The following is a 25,903-nucleotide window of genomic DNA, read 5'->3' as shown; positions in this document are numbered from 1 at the left end:
CAAGTAACAGGAAAAAGGGCGTGAAGAACCTCTTTAACCTATGCCTCAACGGCCGTCCCATTCAATGTCAACACAGCATCCGTGTTTTAAGACTCCCCATCGACGAGGACGGCGGAGCGAGCACCTGGCTTGCACAAGTCACCAAAACGTGGAGACAGACCCTGGGACTCATCAGAAGGGCCACCTCCAAATCGTGGGGGGCAAACGAATGCACCCTCCGCATGTTAGTACATGCCCTCCTCACGTCCAAGGCAATGTACGGTATAAACTACGTACGTGTCACAGGAGCACAAAAGCGCAAACTAGAGGTGCTGAACAGGGAGGCAATGAGGGTGGTCACCGGCCTCCCCAGATTTGCCCCAATTAAGGAGCTCCACAAACACTCCAAAATCAATACTCTGGAAGATAGGGCCGAAATCCATCGCATCGCACAAGTCCAGAGACTCGAGCGAACCAGACCCGGAAGGGCCATTCTCCAGCTGCTTGGGTATCAGCTAATGGGCCGCCTCGCGATCTCTCCTCCTCCACCCCCGTGGGAGGACGAGGCAGTGGTGGACCATCGCCCCATGAAGCAGAACGTAGACAAAGACCAGAAGGGCAGAAGGAACAACGCAGCCAAAAAACACGCGGAATCCGTACAGGACGTCCGTCCCGGCTCCGAAACAGTACACGTCTACACCGACGCAGCTGTCACAGAAGACGGAGGCGGCACAGCCATTGCATGGTTTTGTCTTAATACAGAATCTAAGGCAAACTTTGCGTTTCACAAGAAACACTCGACCAAAGAAGCAGAGCTAAGAGCCATATTATTCGCCGTGGAAGACGAGTCCCTGACTCCAGAGGGGTCCAAGCACCTACGGGTGTACACGGATTCGAAAGAGGCCCTAGCCACTTGCCGGAAGCGAAACTCCCCCAGCAAAACGGTAAAAAAAATAAAAGCTAGAGCAAAGACCCTCAAATCCAGAGGAGTTAAAATCACCATCTCCTGGGTCCCGGGCCATGCCGGGATCGAGGGGAACGAGAGAGCACACGGAGCCGCGCGGGAGCTCATTCCTTCTCCCTACCCCCCCGCAACAGGCCAAAGTGCGATTCTCGACAACCCTCCGCCCGCACTTGTTCAAGACGACTCTGATGACGAAGAGGAGCCTGACTGGGACGAGGAGGCGACCCTTGCCCGCCTCGAGCGGAGATGGGTCCTGCGCAATAAGCTACCTGAAGACGATGACCCACTGCCAAACGGGTACGGTCGGTGGGCTACAGTGCGTCTTCGGAGACTCCGAACCGGAACGGCCGTCTCCCCAGCAGTCCGGGCTAAGTTCGAGAGATGTGCGTTCAAGACAGATCTAGAAAGAGAACACGCCGACGATGGATCATGCAGACGATGCGCAGCTGGACAACAAGCCACAAGTGCCCATCTCTTATGGGACTGTGTAGAGCTCAGCCGGACGCGGGAAGAAGCCATTCGAAAACTGCAACCTAAGCTGCGGCCGGCGTGCCTTCGGGACTGGATACACCCGAGGGGCGCACCGCAGCACCGCAAAGCCATATTAGACTCGCTTCTTGACTTTGTCGCGACAGCAAGCATCCAGGACTCCATCTGAATAGAGACATTTCTGGTACCCCCCACCTATCCACACCCCATTCCCCCACCCCCTTCTCTCTCCGATGTCAGTGGACAATTGATTAGAGAGAGTCGTACGCGTTTTACTTCTTTTTTTATTAATAAAACATGTTCAATCAATCAATCACTCGTAAGAAATAAGTATGTCTGTATCTTATTAATTACAAAGACGAACACACTTCTGAGCATCTAAGTTTAATAGTATGTGTTGATGCATTCTTATATAGCAGGTCATTTCAGATTCGTCATTTGAGGAAAAGCCAGCTTGTCACTTGAAAAAAAAAAAAAAAAAAAACACACATTGCGATCAAATGCAAGTTATTGCAACGAAATCACGTTATACCAGTCTTCAGAACTGCCAGCTTGTAAAATCGTGGATTAGCACAAAACGTTGAAGATCGCAGGCGCTTCCTGGCTAAAAGTTGCTGTGATTATTCGGTGACCCAGGGCTGAAACAACTTGCCCTAGGCCCTACACGTTTCCTACACGAAACCTTTCGTTTCAATTCTCAGAAATTCAAACTTTCAAAGGAAGCTAAAAAAACTGCGAAAATTTTATCCTAAAAGCTATATCGTAAAATTGTCGATTAGTACAAAACGTAAAGGTCGCAGCTTCCTCGCTAAAACTTTCTTTGATTATACGTTTGCCTGGGGCTGAACCAACTTCCCCAAGGCCCAACATGCGTCGCATACATTTCGCATCGATTCTCAGACACTCCAACGTTCAAACAAAACTAAGAGTATGCAAAAATTGCCTGCTAAAAGTCTTATCGATCCTCGAACACATCCGGGAATCCGAGCACCTGCTTCGGCGATATGACTGATGCTGTCGCACAGGTGCTAATATCCAGAGCGATCTTGCATAGAAAAGGTATAAAGTCTCACATTTTGAGATCTTCACGTTATACTTGCGTCAGAGGGCACGAAGAAGTCCGAAATCGTCGGCAAGCAGCGGCACATTACGACTACTGCGCACCGAACAAACTCGCATCCAGCAGCTCTGGGCGCTGCCATCTTACCGGTGACATCACGGCTCTTGCGAGGTCACGTGACGAGTCGTCACTCGGTTGCTATGGGCACGGTGCCAGCTCGGCTCACTGCTATGGTACCGCGTGTGACCCATGACGGTGAGAGGCGGCACTGGGACAAGGGTGGCACTACTCTGGCAGATACAGTGGCTCTAGTGAGGCTAGATATAGTTCTAGGCGGTACGGGCACCGTCACTACACCTGTCAGAGTTCCTTAACGGACATTACAAACGAGGCTTTGGCGACATCCACCAGGTGCCATTTGCTAATCGTCGAATTCGTTTTAAAATTCCTTCTCGTGCTGCCTTTTTCCACGAGAAATTGGGGTGTCCGATGTGAGACTGCTCTCCGGAACGCGTATAGACCGAGAAATAAGCGCCGAACTTTCGTTTCGGTATCCTTTTAAAACCGCCTATAGGCGTTACCGAAAAAAAACAAAAAAAAACGAAATACGTCGCTGGTTATTTGCAAATAAAAGGAACGCGCTACAGGCCTGCATTACATCAAAACAAAATAACGCGTTACCGTTAAAAAGTAACGCGCGTTACTTTAGCGTTATTTCTTTTTATTATGAATGAACGCGTCTTACTTTTTTGACTTTACAGGTGTGCATAAGCGCCAGATTTTAAGATACATCACGCACATCCAGAAACTGAACATAGTTACCTTATCTCTTTTTACGGTCCTTCCTAAATACTCACGAGAAAAAAAAGTGCAAAGAGAAACGCGAAAGACGGAAATATTTATACGGCTTGGCGACTAAAAACACACACAAAAAAAATTGAAGTGTAATTTTTTTTCTTAAGACTTGGGAAGAATAGGTAACAAGTAACGTAACTACCTTACATGGAATAGGTAACTACCTTACACGGATTAGTCCGCCTTACCCCAACACTACACGTGCATAATCCTCTCATCATGTCTCCAGCGAACATAATGTCTTCAGTATGATGTATGAGCAGTTATGCCTGCGGATATAAAGTTGATCAAACACTCCCTTCTCGCGGTCTTGCGGCTCTAAAAATGGAGCCGCAAGACCGCGCTTCCATTGCTTCCACAGCGGTGCGACCTAACCTCGAAGCACAGTAACGGCTGGGTATACGAAAGACGGATTGAACAGGGCGTGCGTTTGACAGGCCGTCCGCCACATCGTCTGTGTACAAAGAGAGAGAGAGAGAGCTTTTAGGGCCCTGAAACTAACGAGGAAAAGCCATTGGCAACCCCTGTGCTAAATCGTCTGCACGCTATTTTAAAAAAAAAAGAAGAAAAAAAGCCAATGTATAAGACGGGCAAGCCGGGCAAACAGCAAAACTGGCACGCGTTAAAAATAGCGGACGAACAAATATAGTGGACATTATAAATAGCACAAAACGGAAAGTAGGCAACTAACAAAATAGCGGAAAAAAAAAGGTTAGACATTCTAAATAGTGTAGCTATAAACTATGATACGAACAACAAGCCTATAATAATAAATTTGTAGTGTCAGCTTCCACGAAGCGGCATGTTCACAGCGCGGCACACCTAGCACGCGAACGCGACGTGGGATCTTTTCTGTTGTCTACACTTTGAAGTGGCATTATTGGCGGGCACAAAATGTTACCTCTCAAGTTGCTGTCCCACTCGCTGCTAATGCCTGAGTCTCCCTAGAGTGACAAACAAAGACAACCGACACGAACAAGCCTCTAAAACATGCAGCATGCTTGTTATTGTACCGTTGGCAGGCGTGTAGTCGTTCGGTGCTCGAGAAGTATAAGCATGAGTGATTGCAAGCGTGCCAAAGATACCCTCGCGTACATGATGCTCGTGTTGCAGCATTGCCTCCTTTATTAGGGTGAAAGCCTTGCTTGTCCCATTGAACGACAGATCGGAGTAGATGGCCATAAAGATACGACTGAGCCACACGCTACTCTGAATCGCATGCTCAAGGATGTCCCTCGTCCTTGCGGTCGTCCTAGAAGTGGTCCTGGACCTCTAAGACAACCTCATTTGTCACAGTACGTGAAGAACAAGCGGCGTCGGCGTCGTTGTTGTGCCCTAAAAATACGTCACCAAGGGTCATCAGCGTGATATCATCAAGCGCCATCATACGCCATCAGCGTGATGTCACCGCCGGAGCGCCATGTGCAAACGGTGCGCTTCGAACTTCATCTGTGCTCGTTGTGTGATTCGTGCGATGGACTGTGAGGCGACCGCGGCTACGTCTACAAGACACGCCACAGCCTCCTTTAAGTGTCCTCCTCTAGGCGTCGTTCTCGACGTCGTCCTTAAGGTCGTCCTAGAGGCCGTCCTAGAAGTTGCCCCAGACCTGGTCCTGGAGGTCATCTTAGAAGTCGTCATAGACGTCGTTTTTGACGTCGTTCTAGAGGTCGACCTTGACGTCGTTCTCTAGGCGTGGTTATGGACGACGTCCTTAAGGTCTTCCAAGAAGTCGTCCTAGACGTTGTCCTTGACTGGCTTTCGCCTTCCTACTCGTTAGCAGTCTTAGGGGTACTCGTGTTATGTTTCTACAAAGCCTGTCAAATAGCGAAATAATCTGGTTTGAGGCTTGTCGCTGTCGGTTGTTTCTGTTTGTCGCTTTAGTGGGACTCGGGCATAATACGTCATACACAAGGCGGTCTGCAAACACGAGTTACCACAATATCCGTGGTTCGAATGCCGCGTGCAAAGTTTCCTCCTCAAACTCATTGCCATGATGCGGCATTCGACGTACAAATCTCGCGGTGACTCGCGCTCAAATCTGTATGCAAACTGTCTTCTGTATGATGTATAAGCAGGTGTGACCACGGCTTTAGGCTTCCTGACACATGCACCACAGCACTACCACAGCGGTGGGGGTGTTCACTGGACGCCATATTTGAAGGCGCTGTTTAGAGCGCATGCTGAAATCGAACTCGCATTTAGAGGCTGCCAAGACCGGCAATCTTGATGGCGTGGAAAGCACGCTGCAAAAGAAATGCGAAAGCTCGCCATCAGCGCGCACACAGCAGTCGCGCACACAGCTACGGCCGCCAGTGAAATATACTCCCTATAGGGTGTATTCACTGGCGGCCATAGCTGTGTGCGCGAATTCTGAGCGCGTGCTGACGGCGAGCTTCCACAGTTCTTTTGCAACGTGCATTCCGCACCATCAAGAGTGCCGGTCTTAGCAGCCTATTGATGTGAGCTCGTTCAGAGCATGCGCTCTAAACAGCACCCACAAATATGGCGTCCAGTGAATACTCAGCGCTGAAAAAAGCGCCTAGCTCGATGAGGCTGCGGTGAGTTCGCGCTATATTGCAATCATGTCTCCTTCATATGAGCCCCGTTAATATGGATACTCTGCTATATAGACGCTATTTCCGGGGACGAACGGAGTTCATATATGCGTTTTTGTCTCGTTATTATGGCCAACTCACATTATGGACGCTTTTAGGGGAGGACGGAGATGTCCATATTAGCAGGACATCACTGTATTAATTCAGTGCTAGCGCTACATCAAAGCTAAGTTACGCTCAAGTCCGCTCTATTACTTGCGATAATTTAGCGCGGCGGTGTATGTGTGAACCGGCCTTTAGTACACAACGGTCTGCAGTATACTTTCGGATTGTCGCTTTTAAGGCTCTTGATGCAGCTTGACGGTAACCGGTTAAAGATGGTCCGCGCGGTCTGGGCGACGTCGCAAAAAATGGCGGCCCATTCGGAAGAGCTCGTCTGCTACTACGTATGCGAGGCGGGGCGTCGTCTGAAAGCATGCTTGAAGGACCGTTCGAGCGACACCTTGTAAATGCGGGCAAAGCTCGTTGAGCTGGATTTTCGGCCTCGCCACTAAAAAAAAAAAACAAGGCCCAGAAGGAAAGAAGTGATGCGTCATTGTTGGGCCGTGACTAAAGTTCGATCACTGAAAACACGAGTTAGCGGCGAATGCTGACCTCCATCACTAAAGTCTCTGGATATACGGCTTGCGTCCCGGTAGGGGAATTTAGCAACTACACCAGTTTTTCTACACATTATTAAAAAAAATCGAAAACAATTACAATTATTATTAGTTAAAATATTCAATCAGATTACTTTATTACTTTACAAAAAAATTAACTGGCCGTTACTTGAAAAAGTAACCGTTGCTTTTCCGATTACTTACGATTTTCAAAACAACATTTTTTTTTCTCGGATTGGAAACGGGTTTTTTCTTAGTTCGTTACGCGGAGCTCAAATTCGTCTGCGTCTTGCGCAGGAGTTGTGGTGACGTCAGAACGAAGCTGAGCTCTGATTGGCTCATTATTGAAGGATAATGGATAGACCTCAAAGCAAGCTCCCTTGATGTCTATCCACTATCCTTCATTCGGAACCAATCAGAGCTCGGCATCGTTCTGACGTCACCACAACTCCTGCACAAAAAGCAGACGAACTTGCGCTCCGTTTTCGATTAGAATCGCCAAATTACAAACTCCTCATCTCCTCAATCCCCTTATATTGGTAAACCTTTCTCCCGTCGGAGACCTGGTTTGAGGATATCTTGGTAGGTAACTTGCAGAAGACAAATTGCGCCATTAGAGAAATAAGGGAAATATGGTAACGGTTTCGAATAATTTTATACGATTACAAGTAATTTAATCATTTGTTATGAGTGCCGTTCACGTCTGCGAACTCCAATAGTTCCGCAAAAAATCTGGCAAGGCATGCAGGCGACATGCCACAAACGACGGCACCGCCCCTGATAATAGGGACTTTAAGCAAACCGTTACCGTGTTCCGCGTACCGCACTACTAGAGCCTTTGAGGCCTGTTTTTTAAGCGTGCGCCCCGCGGCAACGGTAGCACGGTAACGATTTGCTCGACATTCCGAGTGTTCTTTTTCCGTATAAGAAAATATTAGGGAGTTTTCGTAGACCGCAACCCACTATGGTACCCGGAACTCTACAGTCAATGCTATCGGCGCGCAGGCGCAGTAGCGGCTTCTTCGTTGAGGAGAGCCTACCGGGAGGGGGAAACGCGGTCTACGAAAACTCCCTATTTGGGGTGCCTACTTTCTGTCTGTCTCAGGGCGAAGACATCCATTATTGACCTGATTGTACCATTGCGTCACGCTCTCGCGCACTCGGTGTGTGATTTGGGCGGTAAGATGGCGTCTATGCATTAGCCAAAGTTACGCGCTCGAGCTGAGTGACACCGGATTGTGCGCACTTCAGAATGCACAAAAAACGATTGGGCGGAAAAATGGTTGAGATGTCAATACTCAAGCAAAAGCGTACGTGTGGATCAAGGCACTCTATCGCTATTATACGCGTGGCGCCGTCGGGCGGCCAACCCCCCCCCCAACCAGTTGTACAAAAATTTGAGGGAAGGTGGTGCCACATACAAGCCATAGCAATGCGGCCCGCAAAGCGCGGTAGGCCCATTGACAAAAAATATACTTACAAAAAAAAAAAAAAAAAAAACACCGGGAAAACTTTAGAAAAGGCGACGGAATGCCCATCGCAGCAGACATCACTCAAAATGTTGTAGCTCCCGTCCTCAAACTCTCCCACGACAGGCGTAGACGTATTCGCAACACCAGAGCAGGCAGCGACACTTAGCGGAAAAGTCGCGAAAGAGAGAAGTGAGGAGAGCCACCGTCTCTATCCAAGCGTGCAGCGTCAACTGGCACGGGCTACCAATGTGTGAAACAGAAAAAGAAAAGGGGGAGGGGGGGGGATTGAATACATTACGTTGGAGTTTCAAATACCGATTGCACCTGCGTTCGTGAGTGTCGTCAGCGACGTCAGTGACAATGACGCCATCACCAGTGACTCCCCGACCCGCCCCTAGCGGCAAACGCGCTGAAGCTTGACGACAATCGCCGCAACGCGGCAGACGCGTTCGTCTTCGGCGTCGCCGCGCGCGCTGGCGTCGCGTTCGTTGTGAGACGCCGCGAGACGCGTCGGCGGCGACGCTGACGCGAGCTAGGAGCAAGCCTTGTTTTCCGGGTTTCATTGGTCTATAGACTCCACCATCCTCGCTTTCCTAAAGCAGACAGACTATAATCGTGATCAAGACGAAACTTTATTGCTCGGGAAAACAAGGAAAGAAAGATTCCCTAGCATAAAAGGAAACCGGGATTGCGTTGTTCACTACGGGCGACGCAATATCATGGCCCCCAAGAGAAGGCCCGAGGAATATCTTGATGGAGCGGCGGAGAGTTTATTTTGTCTCTTCCTCGTGTGATGGATCACGGCGACGGCCTTCCGGGTTCTTTGAAAGCGCATGTGAGCGCACATACGTGTGGTAGCGCGTGTATATATATATATACGACGAGACGACCTATCCCTCTTCTCGTTCAATGGCTTCCGCGACGCATATAGGAGGGAAAGCATTGGCCATCCTCTTAATTTGAATTTCGAGCTTCGCTCCGGTGGTTTTGGCGCAGTCGGAAGACCCCAAAAGGCAAAACGACACAAAGAATGTGCATAATTAAACGTCACGGTATACACAGAGCTATAAACCTTATGTGGGGCAATTTTCTAGCGGGAACGACATACGGGCGGCCCCAATTTATACGCTGTATAGGTTGCGAAGATCTCTCTACCGTCCGTCCCCGTTCACGGAAAATGTGACAGTGAAAGAGAAGGTTTCTGAAAGGGCGGCCTTTTGCATTACAAATTTTCGCAGCAAACTGTACCACCTCTTTTCTCGTCCGCAGAGTCCTTACAAAAAATCTTGGTTCCTTCCAGTGTTATGCAAAAAAGGCTACGGCGACAGCCGACGCACTGCACATTCTTCTGCTCATGGTCTACGCGCAATCGCACTGCACACTAACCATAAGGTCATGTGACGACACGCTGTCACGTGACGCGATTGCGTCACCTGTCGTGACACCACAATATCGCATCGTGGTGAGTCGCAGCGTCACGTGAAATCATGAAATCACGTGACATCACGCGAGGTCGCACGCGTGACATCACGCGAAGTCGTTATGTTATCAGACAACTTTTTTTTTTACGTTTGAACGCTCGAGGTTGTCTTCTTGCAGTGAGAGGCCAGGGCGGAGGGAGCCCACAGGGAGATGAACAAAAAGTGTTCCTCTCTGAGCAGCTTAGAGCAGAAATCTTCTCACTGAATTTAGCGGAGAATGTTTCGACGCCGTCACGCGACACCGTGACTTCGTGTCGCGACTTACACGAAGCACACACCGCGCAATCCGCTGCGACACCTCACCAGAACCGACTATCACGGTAAAACACACACGCATCCAAGTTCAGAGTGGCGTTTAGGCGTCAAAAAGGAACAGAAAGGAAAAAAAATAAGCACGATACATCGGAGAGCAAATAAGGTATCGACCTTATTTCTCCCGTTTATAGGATCTAAAACAAAATGCGGAAAAGCATACTCTGAAAGGCAGGGGTTGTTTTCGTGCTAGCAAAACGCGAAAGTCAACTACATCGCCGACGCCCTTCCTCTCTTGACTTGCACTGTCTTTATTATTGTTTACTTTATGTCCATTACACGCTCCATTGCCTCTCGTGAAGTCCCGCCGTTCAATGAGATGCAAAAATGTTTAAACGCAAAAAAGAAAAAAAAAAAGAGAACGACAAACAAAGAGATGAGACCTCCCCGGCAGTTCGGGTATGTTTAGGGAAATGGGGAAGGCAGCGAAAACGCCAGAAAAGGGAAACGAGGAAAAGATGGGGGAGGGAGGGACCCATTTTCGCGCTCAACCGACTGTGAATCAATTATTCCGATTATGTCCCGCTTGTACTTTCTTCTTTGTGTTGCATTAGGGCTTTCCACATATCTTTTCATAATGCCACCCCTCTTCCTCCCTCTCTCTCTCCCTCCCCCCCTCTCCCCCCCCCCCCCCCCCCCTCCGCTTCCATTATTCATAGGTGCATCGTCGTCCTCATCGTCATACAAAGAGAGCTGCCGACGCTCCCTTGGCAAAGTTTGGAGAGATAACGTTTGAAAATTCCGTAATATGGAGCGAGTTTTTTTTTGCTTTTTTTTTGCCGTGTTTACGTGACAAGTTCTATTTTATCTCCGGCATCTAAAAGTGGAAATTGCGAAGGCGTTTGTCGGGTTTTCGCGCGCACCTGGATATGCGTGCACGCGCGCTTGTGTGTGTTGTAAAAATATTTGCGCAAGCGGGCGTCCCTCCGAGTATACTTCAGTTCGGAAACAACTCGATGTCAAGTCTCAAATGTGGGGACGTCAGTATGCCCGCGTTCGCGTATAGATGTTTGTATGACTATAGTGTGTAGAACGCGTCTCGCACTGGTGTGTTTAGCGTCCACGATATTCCGCCCATATGCGGAAAAGCATACTTTGGCAGGCATGGGTTGTTTTCGTGCTAGCGGAACGGGAAAGGTCCCGGAGCGGCGACAAATGGCATCACAAAAGCCGGTGTGTCAGGTTGTCGAATGTCACGATCCTGGCGGTTAAGCGCAAAAATTCGGGGGGGGGGGGGGGGGGGGGGGGGATAGAAAAGCACGAGAGAATACGACTGTCGCTGTCGTCGCGGCATCCCAACTGTTGGCTGTCGAAGCTTCCATGGAATGTCACACTGGAGAGCGACCCACTGCAGATCAGGCGTGTGCCACACCCGCCACCGTGGTTGTGAAACAGCCAGGACAGCGGCCGGCGACATTGAACGTTCCTGAAGGAAGGAAAAGCGTTTTCTTTGATGTAAGACGAAGCTTGTGTGCACCGAGCTGGCCCAAGTGTCGTAACTCCATAGCGTATAGCTTGCTTAGGGATCCCCAGTGTTTCAATGCGTTTGTCGGTATACGTACGTACGCAGTGTGTAATAGCCGGCAGGTAAACAAGCGAGCCCAATGGGCGCCCCCCCCCCCCCCCCCCCCCCCTTCCCTCTAATGTACAGGTCTATCCACGTACGTTCGGGAGCATAAATGTGAAATTCATGTTTGGCAACATGTGGGATAGATGTCATTAACGTTTCTCTAGGTTATGGCGGTAAAGCAATTTAGGCGTAATAATATAATTTTGCCTTCCAAAGGGAGCGTGCGTCACCTAGTACTTCGTTCACTCTTAAGCTCGGACTCGAAGCTCCGTCTTCAGCACTGAGTATTTTGCCCTTGCTAACAAAAGTGTGACCACGCAGGCAAGCGCAACCAAAGCACTGAGGAAGCCACTGGTTGTCGTTCTCTTCTTTCATTTTTTTTTCTGCGTTTAAACATCTTTGCATCTCATTTGAACTGCGGAACTTCAGGAGAGGCAATGGAGCGTTTAATGAACATAAAATAAACAAACGTTTTGCATTGCCAGGTGGCGCAAGCTACCGCCCATATTTCTATTTTAAATAATTAAAAAGTTAATTAACGAATTGTAATTGATTAGTCGACTTATCGCAAAGATTAGTCACTCACATGATGTCCGCTTGGCCGTATAACTCACCTGCGCAAACCGCATAAATGTAACTTTCACGGCTTTTTGTAAACCCACTTACACTAAACTCCTTACAAACCCACTTACAAGTAGAACTCGCTAACTATCCCGCCACCTCGGCGTGTAAGCAATTGAAGGAACAGTGGGAAGAAAATACAGCTTTCTTTATTTGAACTAGCCTTCGGTAACTCAAATTAGACCCTTAAAGAAGTTTTCATTAAACAAGATACGGAATATGAAAAACATTTCACAGAACGCAACGCCAGATGGACGTAATAGGATAAATATTAAAATAGAAGAGTTCGCTGTCTCACAAATATGTTAGCTTCTAAGTGCCTATACGAAACCGGATGCATTATTATCAAACTCCACAGCCTTTTCTTTTCTCATTCCGATGGAAGCAAGCTTCAAGAACTCGCGCGTTCTAGAAACGTGTTATGAAATGAGCACACAGCAGCATTTAGGATTTACGAGATTGTAGAAAAATTAAATCCCGTGACGCGATTTTTTTTTTTTTTGCACAGCCTTCCAATTCTCTTTCTTTTGTGCAAGCCGTGACCAGCGCAATACTGGTTCCTATGTCCAGATTCATGGATGCAGCGTTTGTCAAGATTCATGGATGCAGCGTTTATATTACTAAGACTGAGTGGAGAAGAAAAATATGTAAGCGAGGTGTGTGTCAGTTGACGGCACTTAAAAAACAAACGGCATTGATAGCACATTCATTGTCAACAGCGCGTGGCCGAACCGTTTTGACATGAGCCGGTAACCGTTATTTTTTTCCGGTTCAGTTCCGGTTCGGGTTCATCGCGATAACAATATAACGGTTCGGGTTCGGGTTCAGTTCCGGAAAAAATACCGGTTCGGTTCCGGTTTTCGGTTCGGTTCGGTTCCGGTTCGACACCCTGATATATATATATATTGTTTTTATACCTTTTAGTATCCCACCTCAGAAGTATAATACAAATTACCTCACTCGACCAAAAAAAAAAAAAGGAACACCGTTTCTTTGTTTGTTCTCGTAAAAACGTAAGGAGTTCCCTTTCCAGTTCCACCGATGCAAGATGGAACGGCGGCGATTCATCGTTCCTCCTAACATGAACGAGTTCCAGGAACGCCGTTTCGTACACGACTTTTATCAGATTTCTCTTCGCTCGCGCGCTGGTAGATCGAGCAGACGTACCCGCTGGGAATGAAGTGATCGCGACTGTTTTCACCAGCACACGGAGGGGACCTGTGTTCTCAATTTTCAGGACTTTTGTAAAAAAAGCTGTGGCTCCGAACGTTTTGTATAGCGTTGTGTTCATGTAATTTGACATTCATTACAAAAGAAGGTCCAATGCTACACACAATGGCTATGCGAAATGCTTCTGCTACACACAACGTATATGCGGATACTGAATTCCCCATGTACAACATGAGCTAGAAATAATTTAAAACTGCTTTACAGCGTAGCGTACATCTGAAATGCAGTGTATACTCTTGTACAACTTTTTTTTTTAAATAACGACTCTAATTTTTTTTTGCGTTCAATAATTTGCGTTCAATATTTTGTGTCAAACAGTTTGTTCCATTCGCGTTCAACGTTATGACTCCAAACCACAAATGTGCAGACTGGAACCGTCTGAACGACCAAAGCATAAGCATCTTTAAACGATTCTGTTCATACTAAGTGAAGTCGCCACGTATCACGTATTGGTGGCCTTAGCCAGCTACCTTCGACACAAGCCTGTCATCTCCCGCGAGCAACACTGAAACACACCACAATACCAGAAGATGGGAGGGATGGTGGCATCAATTCTTATCGCCGACATTAGCCTGCCCATCGTCATCGCCATCGTCGGATAACTTCCGGTCCACCTGGCGGACGATCGTTTCGGGGAGAGCGACCACGCACGCCTCGCCCGTAGTTTCGTATTCCGCTAGCGTCACACGCTACCGTTGAACGATACTTCCCGGGCTGTAATAACGGTAATACCGGTAATAACCATCAGGCAAGATGACGACGACGCGGGTCGTTTTGGGACACAGGCGTTGTCGTCTGCTCAAAATTGTCTCGTACGTCGCAGGCGACACCGTATGGCGGCGACCGTTGGGGAAAGCAGACGAGCTAGGAAAGCGTATTCGCTTCGATCGTCGTTGTTCGGGTTCAATGAGGTCGTTTGGTTGCGCCGCCGGCAATGAGTGCGGCAGGGAAGCACTAGAAGAGACGGTGGCCGATATAAATCAAGGTCCCCCCCTTTCCGCTTCTCGGATGCTGGGAATCGTTTTGATGTGCTTGTTTTGCGTTTATTTCAGGCACTATTGTATTCGCTGGTTTGGTCTTAGGGTCGTACTGCAGTCGGGCTGCCAAATGATCGTCCTAGGGGCTCTGGGGCTAAAGGCTCCAATCGCTAGAGAGCGAGGGGGTGCTGATCGCTGTAGAAGCATTTACAGAAGCAGACAGCGTTGCCCGCTGTCCTCCATATTCTTCTCATCACCATTGCTTTGTGAAACACGAAACCGTTGAGTATAATGAAAGAAAATATTTTAAAGGAAAAGTAGAAACGTTACTTTTTTATGTAGGTGCGCTTCTAGCAGCATGGTATCATTATTTTGTTTTCTTGCCAAAAGCAAGTTCAAAGTAACACAACTTTAAACGTTCTATACGGAATGCTTTGTAGCTATCGACCAGCCCTTTTATAGGTTCGGAAAGGTAGTCTACTATAATTATCTGGACTAAAGGGCGCTTTAAAATTTTAAGTTAATGTTACAAAAAACAAAACGGCCGCTGGATGGTTAGAAAAGTGTGCCTTTCGCGTAAGGCTCTTCAAAGTGTTAGGCCTTAGAAAAAAAAACAGCCATCTGCGCAAATTGAAAAGCACGCTCAAAAAGCCGGAGCGCGGACCTGATTTCGCCACGCCGCCGTCTCCTTCCGCACGATAAAGTTCGTCTCCTACAGTCACCGTCACCATGGCAACAATGCGTATGCTGAATGGACACACACGGGAACGCAGTGGCTAAAGCCAGGACGCCATATTCTGAATATCGCCACGCGCGACTCACTCCAAGCGCGCCCGTGGCCGAATGGTTACAGTGCATTCAACTTGGGGCGCTCGCGCCGTACGGAAGCAGAATGGTTAGCTCCATCAGAGCAGTGATAACGGCCGAGTCTGGCCGGCGCTTACCTGTTTTTGTATAGATTGATAATTACCCGCGTAGGTTCTTCCCTCTCTGCAATCTGGAATTTTCGCTGCAAATACCGTGTTCCTCCACTGCGACGTGACCGGTCGACCTTGCCGAGTGGACCACTTCAAGGACAAACTGGAACGACTAGAGCCCATGAAAGAAACTGAAGTACGAAATGTATCATTTGTGGATACTGACGCTTCACAATGCGGCGGCCAAGAAACGGAGAGTGCGAGCATGAAAACTCTGCGTGAAGACAAGGATTGTCTTGCGCTCGGCCGGAACAACTCTGAGGTACGAGTGAAAGCGCACTGGGTGCCTTCCCACGTTCCTGACGACACGCTTCGGAGGGCCTTCGCGCGGTACGGAAAGGTGCAAGAAATCGCCGGCGACGCATGGAGGGCAGACGGCTTTCAAGGCATACAGTCCTCCACGAGACTGGTTCGCCTCAACCTGAAACAGGACGTCAGCATCGATAGTCCGCCTCAACAACTAAAAGTCTGTGGCGGAAGCGTCCTAGTTGTGGCTCCCGGACAGGCACCCCTGTGGCTGCGGTGCAAAAAGACGGCATATCCGAAAGAATTGTAGAATGCCTCGCTGCCAGCATTGTCGCAGGTTCGGCCATGTGACAATGCTGGCACACAAGTTTAGGAGATGCATCGCAAAACGAGTACGGTTGTAGCAGACATTTGCGCCATCTTTTGAAAGGTGGCTGAAATTCGAGGTTGAGAAGTTCAGGAAAAGTGGCGCTGATTCTGTCCCTGACGCAAAGGATTCTCGTCGGAAATACTTCCTCACGCTTCTTCCTCGTTCTTGCAGTGTCTTGCGAGAATGAAAAAAATGAGAAGCGCGTCACAAGGGTCACGAGCTAGTTTTCGAAAACATCTAGTGGCTATAAATAAGCTTTTCAATGCTGCCCGGCATGTTCCGATACCCCGCAAGGTGCGAAGATTGAACTACATATGATAGCGACGACGTAGGGGAATTTTGTTTCCTTCACTTTAAGATAAACGAATAGACAATATTTTAAGGTTCCAGCTTTCCAACCGCGACGGTTCTATTTTGTTCGCCATTGTGCAGGAATTTGAGATTTTCAGATTTAACGTTACATTACTCGTAGGCAACTTAGGGAGAGTGTTTTGTCCAAACCACAGCGACTGGGCCTCACGTAAGGCGACAAACAGCTGGGCCCGTTTGCTCGAAGCTGGTTAACTCTAACCGCGGTTAGAAGTTAACCGGATTTCCCAACGAGGGGCAATTTTAGGTCACGTGACCGGCAGAGTAAGGATGGCGGGGAAACATGGCGGTGCCACGGTGGGTGAGCGCCACTCGCTTTGGAACTAACACGTCGTTTAGCTGCAATATCGGCCGCGTTAGTAAGCAATAAACGGTGCAGGAGGCTTTGGCTTTGTTTTACCTCACTTCAATCGCAAAGCATAAGCAATGACCTCGCCGCATTCTTTAGATAGTCTTTCGATTCTGGCCATCCCTGAGCCTAAATGAACGCGATAATTGTCGGCATGGCAACGTCCTTGGAAAGTGGATTGCCTTGACTTAATCGGCCGGGTATTGATAGCACACAAAAGCAGACAGCGTCCCAATATACCTTTTGCTAAATTTCCCAAGCAAAGAAGTGCTGCTACGAGTATATCTGCGCGTTTTTCAATTGCTGGCGTCTGCAGTAGTAACTGTTCTAAAGCAAAACGCCTAAAACAAATTTTGCCTTGCACGCGCGTACGGTAAATCGAATGTTTTATAAGGGGAAGGGCAGAGCGTGCCGATCTTACAAATATACTTCCAGCGTTCTCCTCGGGGCTTGAGTAATTTACTAAACTTCGTCGTCATCATTTCAACTTGGAAGGAAATTTCAACGAGACTTGCCTTCACTTTAGAAAGCCAAATATTTAGAAATTTTTCAAACAACGGTTAATTTAGTTTTAGCTTACCCAATATCTGTACCACAAGCAACAAAACAGGTTTCTTATGCTCAAATGTGGGCCGCGCTGCGTCGCAAAAACCCGGTGGTGCGCGTTTTCGGGTTCTGCCTTTTCGGGAACTTTTCCACTGAAGCCACTTATATTAGCTACAACCAGTAGGTGACACCCGCTACCACCCCATAATAAAACACGGAGCTATCGCTCATTTAGCCCTCGTTAAACTTGGCTAGGTACTTCTGGGTACCTAGTAGGAAAGGATGGTTAACTTTTCCGGCTTCGAGCAAACGGGCTCTGGTCATCGTGGCTGAAATCTGAGGCTCAGGAAAAGGGTCTAATAAACCCCTTCGCCATTAACTGCGCTATCAAAAGCGCTGCACATGGGCGAAATCCTCCCTAGGTCATCTTTCTTTGGATTACTTTTTATTTCATTTAATAAAATAAGAATAATGTCAGACGATCACCTTTCATGGTATTGGTTCAATAATGAAAGGAATCCAAGCTTCCACTTTGCGCTTTACACCAACGATAACGCTTGCCCTTCGCAACAAATGATAAGCAGCCAGGGCCGACTTGCTTAGAACAGTGGTTCTCAGCTGAGACTGGGGGAAGAAAACACTGCAAAGCCAGCGCCCGAGCTGAGCGGGACACACGCCGCGTTCAAGGCACCTCCGCCCGCCCCCCCTTTTCCTTTGCAGTGCTTTCTTTCACTCCGTGTCAGCTGAGACGCTGTTCTAGCAAGCCGGTCCACGATCACAACTCGTGAAGTTTCCTCACCCCCCCCCCCCCCCCCCCCTTTCGTTTTTGGGAGTCCCCGCAATCAGTGTTGCGAGATGAAATCAAGCGAGATGCTCAGTGCTGAACTGCCATGTTCTTCTATGACCGGGCAAGAGAGCGGTTTTTCCTATGGCCTTCACTCTCGCCTAGGAGCGATGGGACGTTTTTAGCCGCGTGGGGTTGCGACCGTATACCATGCCCTCACCATGCCTAACACCGCCTGAGCCATTCTGAACAATTGATCGCCGACCACTGCAATTGCAAATGTGTGCAATTATACTTGCTTGAAATAACTGTAGTGAGCCGATTGAAATAAGTTTTGGCTTACGGTAATTAAATGCTGGTCAATACAAATGCGCTTCTTGAAAAAAACGAGAGAAAGAGATATTCTGCATACGTTCCTGCAGGCAGACGGCCTCATAACCTGTTGGTTTAATTACTCTAGAAACGTTTCCAACTCAACACCGGAGCAAAGACTACAACACGGTGAGTAGGAAGTGCCTCCCATAAGGAATTAAAGCGCTGTAGGTGCGGTAGGGTTACAGCGACCCCTTCGAGCTCCCGTCGCATGCAGGGAGCAACTACTCCCTGCATGCGACGTGTCTACAGCGTCTACAACTACAGTTGTAGACGCTGTAGTTGGAGGTAGTTACAACTACATCTACAACTACATCTCCAACTACAACTACAACTACAACATGCTACAACTACAACTACAGTTGTAGTTGTAGCATGCGACGTGTGTACAACTACAGCGCTGTGTCACTGTGTCCCTTCTTCTACTTGTTCTTGTGTTCGTTTGCGCTGTTTTATTTCTACGTTTACAACAACTACTCGCCGTGCAAAGGCCGTAAGAGATCGCGCCTGTTCAGTCTAGCCCGGCCATCGTTCTTCCAACTTCTGTTCGAGGCAAGCGCATGTTCATTAGCGCATTCGGCTTCAAACCTAAACAACGCTACGAAACTATTTCGAAGTGAAAACTTGAAGGTGAGCATCAGACTTGTAGCACCAAAGGACGTTCAGTTCTGACGAATGTCCACATTGCGCCAAGTATGTCAGAGGTATGTGACGAAAAACTAGATCAAGTTGCCATGATTCAGATCGCCCTGGAGAAGGCCGTCGATCGTGTACAGCATAATGTATTGTATAAACTATTAGAACACGTTAGAGTAGGCAAAATAGTATTAAAATTCGTTCGCATGGCATATACAGGATGTACTACCCAGCTCATAATTAACGGGAAGCTGACAACGCCTATTTGTGTACAATTATCCGTCAGGCAAGGTTGCCCACTGCCCCCGTTGCTATTCAATATATCCCCCCGCCCCCCCCCCCCCCCCCCCCCAACTCGAGCTCTTTTGTAGAAACATAATTAAAAATAGACTCATAAATGAATTTTCTCTACAAGATATAGAAGTAAAACTTTTGGCTGTTGCTGTTTTTTTGGAAAAATAAGAGAAGTATTGTCGAAGTGCTGCGTGTAGTGCTGCGTGCGAGCTGACAGGCGCTGCCGTTAATTGGCAAAAATGCTGCGGCCTCTGGCACGGGGCATGGGCCGCGAAGCCCGAGGTCTTTGAAGATATCTGTTTTACCTTAACGCGAACTGAGTATCTCGATGTTCAACTGCGACATTATAAAATATCAAATGAATACTGGTCAACGGTAATTGAAGAGACGCGAGAGAAAGCGGATAAATGCGGTGTTCACGCCGTGCCGGTCTGTAACATATTTTTAATTGCAAAATGTTGGTATGCACTTGAAGTTTAGGCTTGCGCTAGAGTAAATGTACAAACATTACACCGTGTTTTTGCTGTATTCATTTGGCGGTCTGGGTGGGAAAGAGTATGTCGCGATAATCTGTTTCGCTGCGTCAAGAAAGGTGGGCTGTCCTTACGACATCTATTTGTCAAGCAAGTTGTATCGCGGTTTTTGTTTTTTTGAGAGCAAACTAATCGTTTTCTTTGTGCTGTCATTCAGAGTTGCGGAGGAAGTTCCTTCGTTCGTTGGTTCTACGTGTTACTATAAGCAAAGGGCGGATTGGTAGGTTTCTTCGAGATGTGATTGATGCTTGCCGGTTTTTGACTACGTTTTTCTGTTGAATACTTGTCGGGTGTCACCCGAAAACCTCTTACCCGAGATATTATTGACGCTGCCTTTCCTGTAACTCTTCACCGTTCTATGTTTCATGCTGGCCCAGGGCAGGACGTGTTATCTAGAGTTAAGAAAATGTCAATCCCACCTTCTGTTAAAACTTTCTTCTTTAAGCTACACAAAAACACTCTCCCAGTAAAAACGTGGCTCCATCAAAAAAAAAAAAAAAAAACATTTGTCCCTCGTGACGTTGACTGCCTTCTGTGCAAAAAGCCCGAAACTACGAAACATGTATTTTTAAACTGCTGGGACGCCTTTCGTTTTTGGGACGCCCTCCAGAGAACTATTAAAAACGATTTTATCTTAACGCCCGCTTGGTGTCAGGTTTCCTCCTGTTCACAAAGACAGCGATATTCCGGTTGACCTTTTCATGCTTCTGGGCCCGCATGCAATATGGTGCTCTAGAATGGCTGTAAGGCATGCTGCCGTGGACGCGCGGCCTGTTCGATTGTATTTTACGGAATCTGTTCGCCGGCTGAAATCTATGTACGCCACGTGAGAGTGTCCGCCCGACTGGGTGCCTATATTGGGCGCTCTAGAGAACTTGAGAGCATTTTAACATTCATGCTCCAGCTCTATGTGTTCTGCACGAGGTTTTATCATTGAAATTATTATTAATTGTTGAATTTGTAAAAAAAAAAAAAAGAGCCGCCGTGACTTTCGGGAAGCGTGCCCGTCTCGCACCCCGGAGGCCCAGGTTCGATTCCCACCCTGACCGAAATGTACCAACGTTTCTTTTCAAAACCATCATTTATTCTGTTTACAGGAACCTCCGCGAGAAATTTTACCTCAACCCGAACATTTTTTACGTATACGTATTGCTCTTTGCGCCGTCGGTTATCTTGTTACCATCGCTCGGTCACGCCGCTGACGACGCCGGACTTTGGCGTACGACGCCGGACTTCGGCGTAATGGCGCAAATAATCTGTTCACATTAAAAGTCTTGGCGAGGCGATCAGCCCCTTTTTACAGCCGTCACCGGTGTGTAGGATAAGTGTAATTCTAAAAATGCAATTATGCAAAAAATATACAAAATTACCTTAGCTAAGCATCGTAATAACAATAATTAATATCCATGTCATCAACAGTTTTAAATAGTAGAAATCATTTACATTGACATTACTGAGATCACATTCATTACCAAACAATGTCAGCGTTAATCTAAAATTCTTCATTTTTGTTGCATTCAAACAGAAGATATACGTAAAGATACACGAAAGAGATTGGTATATTTTTTTCAACATCAAGTTATCCATACAATTAATTATCAATAAAAAAAGGATCAAAAGCACTATAAAAAAGAAGACTTCGAAATCTGCTACCACTTGCGGAACAATTTTGAAGTTTAGGTCACCAGGGCTAAAAAGTATGCTTTTACTCTTTTCTTGAACATGCGGATTCTTGGACTTTGGCGAACTATTTCAAAACTATTGGGGTGGTTATTTATAAGGTCAGATAATCAGTAATCAAGTTTATTCAATCTATCATCAAAATGATGAGTCGTATAGAGCGCCTCTGTGAACACCCATCTTGAAAACATATTTACCTATTGTTTGTTTTATCATAAATCAAAATGCAGTCAAAGACTACAAGATACACAAGCACAAACACGCCTACTAAAAGCTCATGGCCGCGGTGCATGGTTGGCGCTCGATTGATTTAATCGGTGACAACAAGCACACTAAAAGACGTCAAACTCAGTGACGTGGTGTTTTTTTTTTTTTTTTTGGCTCTGCTTGATTGGCCTCATTGACCTGTTATGTCGGCCGCGCTCTGACTTACAGCGAAAATGAATTTAAAAGTTTATGTTGTGCAAGAGCTCTTTCGTTCACAAAACGCTGACAAGACATTTCATATATATGTGCTTTATCGTTTGATAACATTCTTCACTGATTGATTGAATATGTTTTTAATTACTGAGTAGTTAAAGCGATAGCTACTGACTCGAAAGCCTCTAACGAAATCGCTTTGCCAACCCTGCAGAGCGGAACAAAGCTGGATCACTGCGATGGCCGCCGGCACGGTGTGCGCTTGGCTACGTCTACTTGTTGCTTTTTTGATCTACTCGCGCCTGCGTGCCTTGTTTCTCACCGACGCCTCTCAACGTGAATGCTCCGGGCTCCGCCAGAGACTGAACTGCCGGCCCTTATTCCTGTGTAACGTCGGCACCACCGTCGGTTACGCCGTAGCCTCAAGTGCCACTAGGCCTAAAAGCCCGCACCTCACGTCCGCCCGACCGCACGTCGTCTGGCTCTTACTTGCTGCCGGAGACATCTCCCTAAACCCCGGACCAAGGCATTCGTGCCCTCGTTGCGCCCGGGCCGTCAAGGGCAACACGGCCGCACTACAGTGCGACAAGTGTCAACTCTGGGTGCACCGAAAATGCGAGTACCTCCCGCTTTCGGCCTACCGCCGTCTCTCCTCATCTCCCGAGGAATGGTATTGCGGCACATGCCAGCTCCCGCGCTTTGAGGACGAGCTATTCGTAACAGTAGCCCAACAGTCCCCCGCAGCTCCCTTATCTACTACACCTCGGAACCCGCGAACAAATGACCGCAGCCCGTCCACGCCACGAAGAGAGCGTGCAACGCACCTAAACTTTTGGTACTCAAACGTGCGTTCAATTAAAAACAAGCTGCCTGAACTTAACACCATGCTCGAGTCCACAGACGACACAGTGTTCGCCCTCACTGAAACGTGGTTAGATGAAACGACACGCGACGGCCAAATTGCCGACACTACCCGGTACCAGATCTTTCGCAAAGACCGCTCTACCTCCCGTGGGGGCGGAGTCATGGTGCTCGCCCCGTCTCATATCATCTGTCGGCGCCGAGCCGACCTGGAGCAGGATAACCTTGAGGCTGTCTTCGTAGAATTGCGGACTCCCCGCAGCAAGTTCCTTCTGGCCTGTGTTTACATAGCCCCAAACACGCACTCCTCGAGCTTCGGTTCTCTCCAGACTTCTATCGACAGACTTTTGGAACTCGGCACATCCTATGCAAGTGTTTACCTACTAGGTGACTTCAATGTGCATATTGATTGGAGAGACTTATCGTCGCCTATAGCTGCTGACCCAGCATCCCAGCAGCTCCTTGAGATGGTAGAGACTGCCGGTCTCGTCCAGCTCTGCAGCGACCCCACATACCGGTCAGCTGCCGGCAATGAGTCACAACTTGACCTTTGTTTCACTACAAACCTTACCCTTGTATTGGACTGCTACGCACAGGAAAGTCTGGTCGGCTGCGACCACAAGGCTATACACATTGAATGTTACACGTCTCTCCCCCGCCAAGGACATCTCACCCAAATGATATACCGGTATGGAAAGACGGACCTCTCCCACCTACGCGCGCTCCTTCACCTTGCCCCCTGGTCGATGGTGCTGTCTGAACCCTCTACCCACGAAATGTACGAGCTCTGGACTGACTTTATGACTGCAATCCAGACGGAATGCGTTCCTCACTCGCCAGCCTCGAAGAAAAAGAGGCCTCCGTGGATCACCACAGACATTGTAAAACTTGCAAGACGAAAGCGCCTACTCTTCAATCGTGCTCGAAAGCGACACTGTACATCTAGCTACGTTGAAGCGAGAAGTTTGCAAAAAGACATAAAGAGGCTGGTACACATATCTCATCAGGAGTATGTCACCAGCATTGCAGCCCGAGCAGCCAAAGAGCCCAAGCTGTTTTGGGCCTACGTCAAATCCCAAAGAAAGTCCTCTTCACCTGGCCACCCAGTCTTCAAACACAACCAGAAACTTGTATCAGACCCCCCCACTATAGCCTCTCTGTTTAGTGAACACTTCTCCTCAATTTGGTCTCCCCACATGACTTCCGCCTCACCTCTACCCCGAATGCCTCTCGTACCTCCCCAAGCCTCCCCCTCCCACCCAGCTAATCCCGAGTCGTCCCCTCCACCTGGAGCCTCTCTGTCATCCCTATCCATTACCGAAGAAGACTTGGAAGAATCACTGTCCTCCCTTCGCCCAGCACAGAACCCTGGACCAGACCGAGTGCATCCTGCTTTTCTCCAGCTCTCCGCCCCTCTGATCAAGCCCATCCTGATCCACATGTTTCAACGCATAGTCGACTCTGGCACCGTACCTCTTCAATGGAAAAGATCCATCATAACACCCATCCACAAAGGTAATGGACTTGACACCAACAATATTGATTCGTATCGCCCCATCGCCTCCACTTCAGTCGTGAGCCGCACACTGGAAAGAATAGTAAATACAAAAATCCTGAACCACCTGGAGGACAATGGCTTGCTAAATCAGGCACAACACGGATTTCGAAGGGGACGCAGCTGCGACACTGCCTTGGCAGTAGCAGTTCACATGCTTAGCTCACACCTAGACCAGCGCATCCCTTGCCAACTAGTACAATTGGATTTTTCAAAAGCATTCGATCGTATCGACCACGCACTTCTCCCTAAAAAACTCCAGAAAGTGGGGATTGAGGGTTCCTTGGCCAACTGGCTAATGGACTTTGTCAGGAATCGAACCCAGCGAGTTGCCTTCCACGGTCATCTCTCGTCACCCTGTACTGTGCTCGCCGGTGTGCCGCAGGGCAGTGTGCTTGGCCCTACACTTTTCTCGCTGTACATAAACGACATCACCGATGGACTGAAATCTAAGGCAATACTGTACGCAGACGACCTCTCTCTGATACAACCAGGAATCTCTAAGGACGCAGTCACCTCCCTTCAAAACGACCTCGATACCTGTTACAGGTGGTCCGTAACACACAGCCTCCCACTAAACCCTACAAAATGCCTTAGCATGACAGTCAGCCTGTCCTTGGCTAAGCCCTCACACTCCCCACCCCTTGCAATAGGTGGCACCGAACTCTCTCGTGTCACTCACACAAAACTGCTCGGAGTCGCGTTCGATGAGCGCCTCGATTTTAGTCGCCACATCCAGGGAACTGCTTCACGTGCGAGGCGGACACTGGGTTTCGTCACCCAAGTTACGCGCGGCATGCCAGCCGCACCACTCAGGCACCTATACACGTCGCTGGTACTCCCGCAGCTGGAATTCTGTTCTGCTATCTGGGACCCCCCCTCAACAACGCATAAGAAATCTCTCGAGTCCATACAGCGGAGGGCAGCCCTTACGCTGTACCGACGAGATTCCCCCTCGTCGCACCACACTGCCGCCAGAGATATTTCCACTACCAGACTCCTGCAGTACGCCCAGTGGCGGACTCTGCAACACCGCAGAGACGTAGCCTCGATCAGGCTCTTCTGCCTAATGATGGGTGCTGGCCACCCTGACGTGCCTTCCCCACCTCGCCTCAACAAGCGAACTGGCCGACTACAACCTCCACTGTCGCGAACTTTGCGCCACAAGACATCGTGCCTAATGCGTGCTGCAGAAGTTTGGAGGTCACTCCCACACCACCTCACGGAGTCAATCCCCTGCAACCGAGACGACATCCGCGAGTTGTGTAGAACAGTTACTCGGACAATAGCATAATCACCGATGTGTGTGTGTGTGTGTGTGTGTGTGTGTGTGCGTGCGTGCGTGCGTGCGTGCGTGCGTGCGTGCGTGCGTGCGTGCGTGCGTGCGTGCGTGCGTGCGTGCGTGCGTGAAAAAACGTGTTTTTTTTGGTTTTTTTTTTTTAGATTAGTTTTTATAAGAACTAAAATAGTCTTCATAGCGCCGTCCGGTTGGTGAAAGGGGCACAATATGTGTATGGGCGCACGCCTTTCCCTCCTCACCTGCACACCGAACGGCACCACAAACTTTTAAGTGCAATAAAGTACTATCACTATCACTATCATCAAAGAACAAAATTTGCCCAACTTGACACTTTCGCTCGGTTAGATGAGCTAGCTGGGCTCCGCTTCTGGGCCAGCTGAGCACCGT

This window comes from Ixodes scapularis, unplaced genomic scaffold (genome assembly GCF_016920785.2).
Source record: "Ixodes scapularis isolate PalLabHiFi unplaced genomic scaffold, ASM1692078v2 PGA_scaffold12__126_contigs__length_90152505, whole genome shotgun sequence".
Taxonomy (NCBI): domain Eukaryota; kingdom Metazoa; phylum Arthropoda; class Arachnida; order Ixodida; family Ixodidae; genus Ixodes; species Ixodes scapularis.
This window is presented reverse-complemented; position numbering follows the sequence as displayed.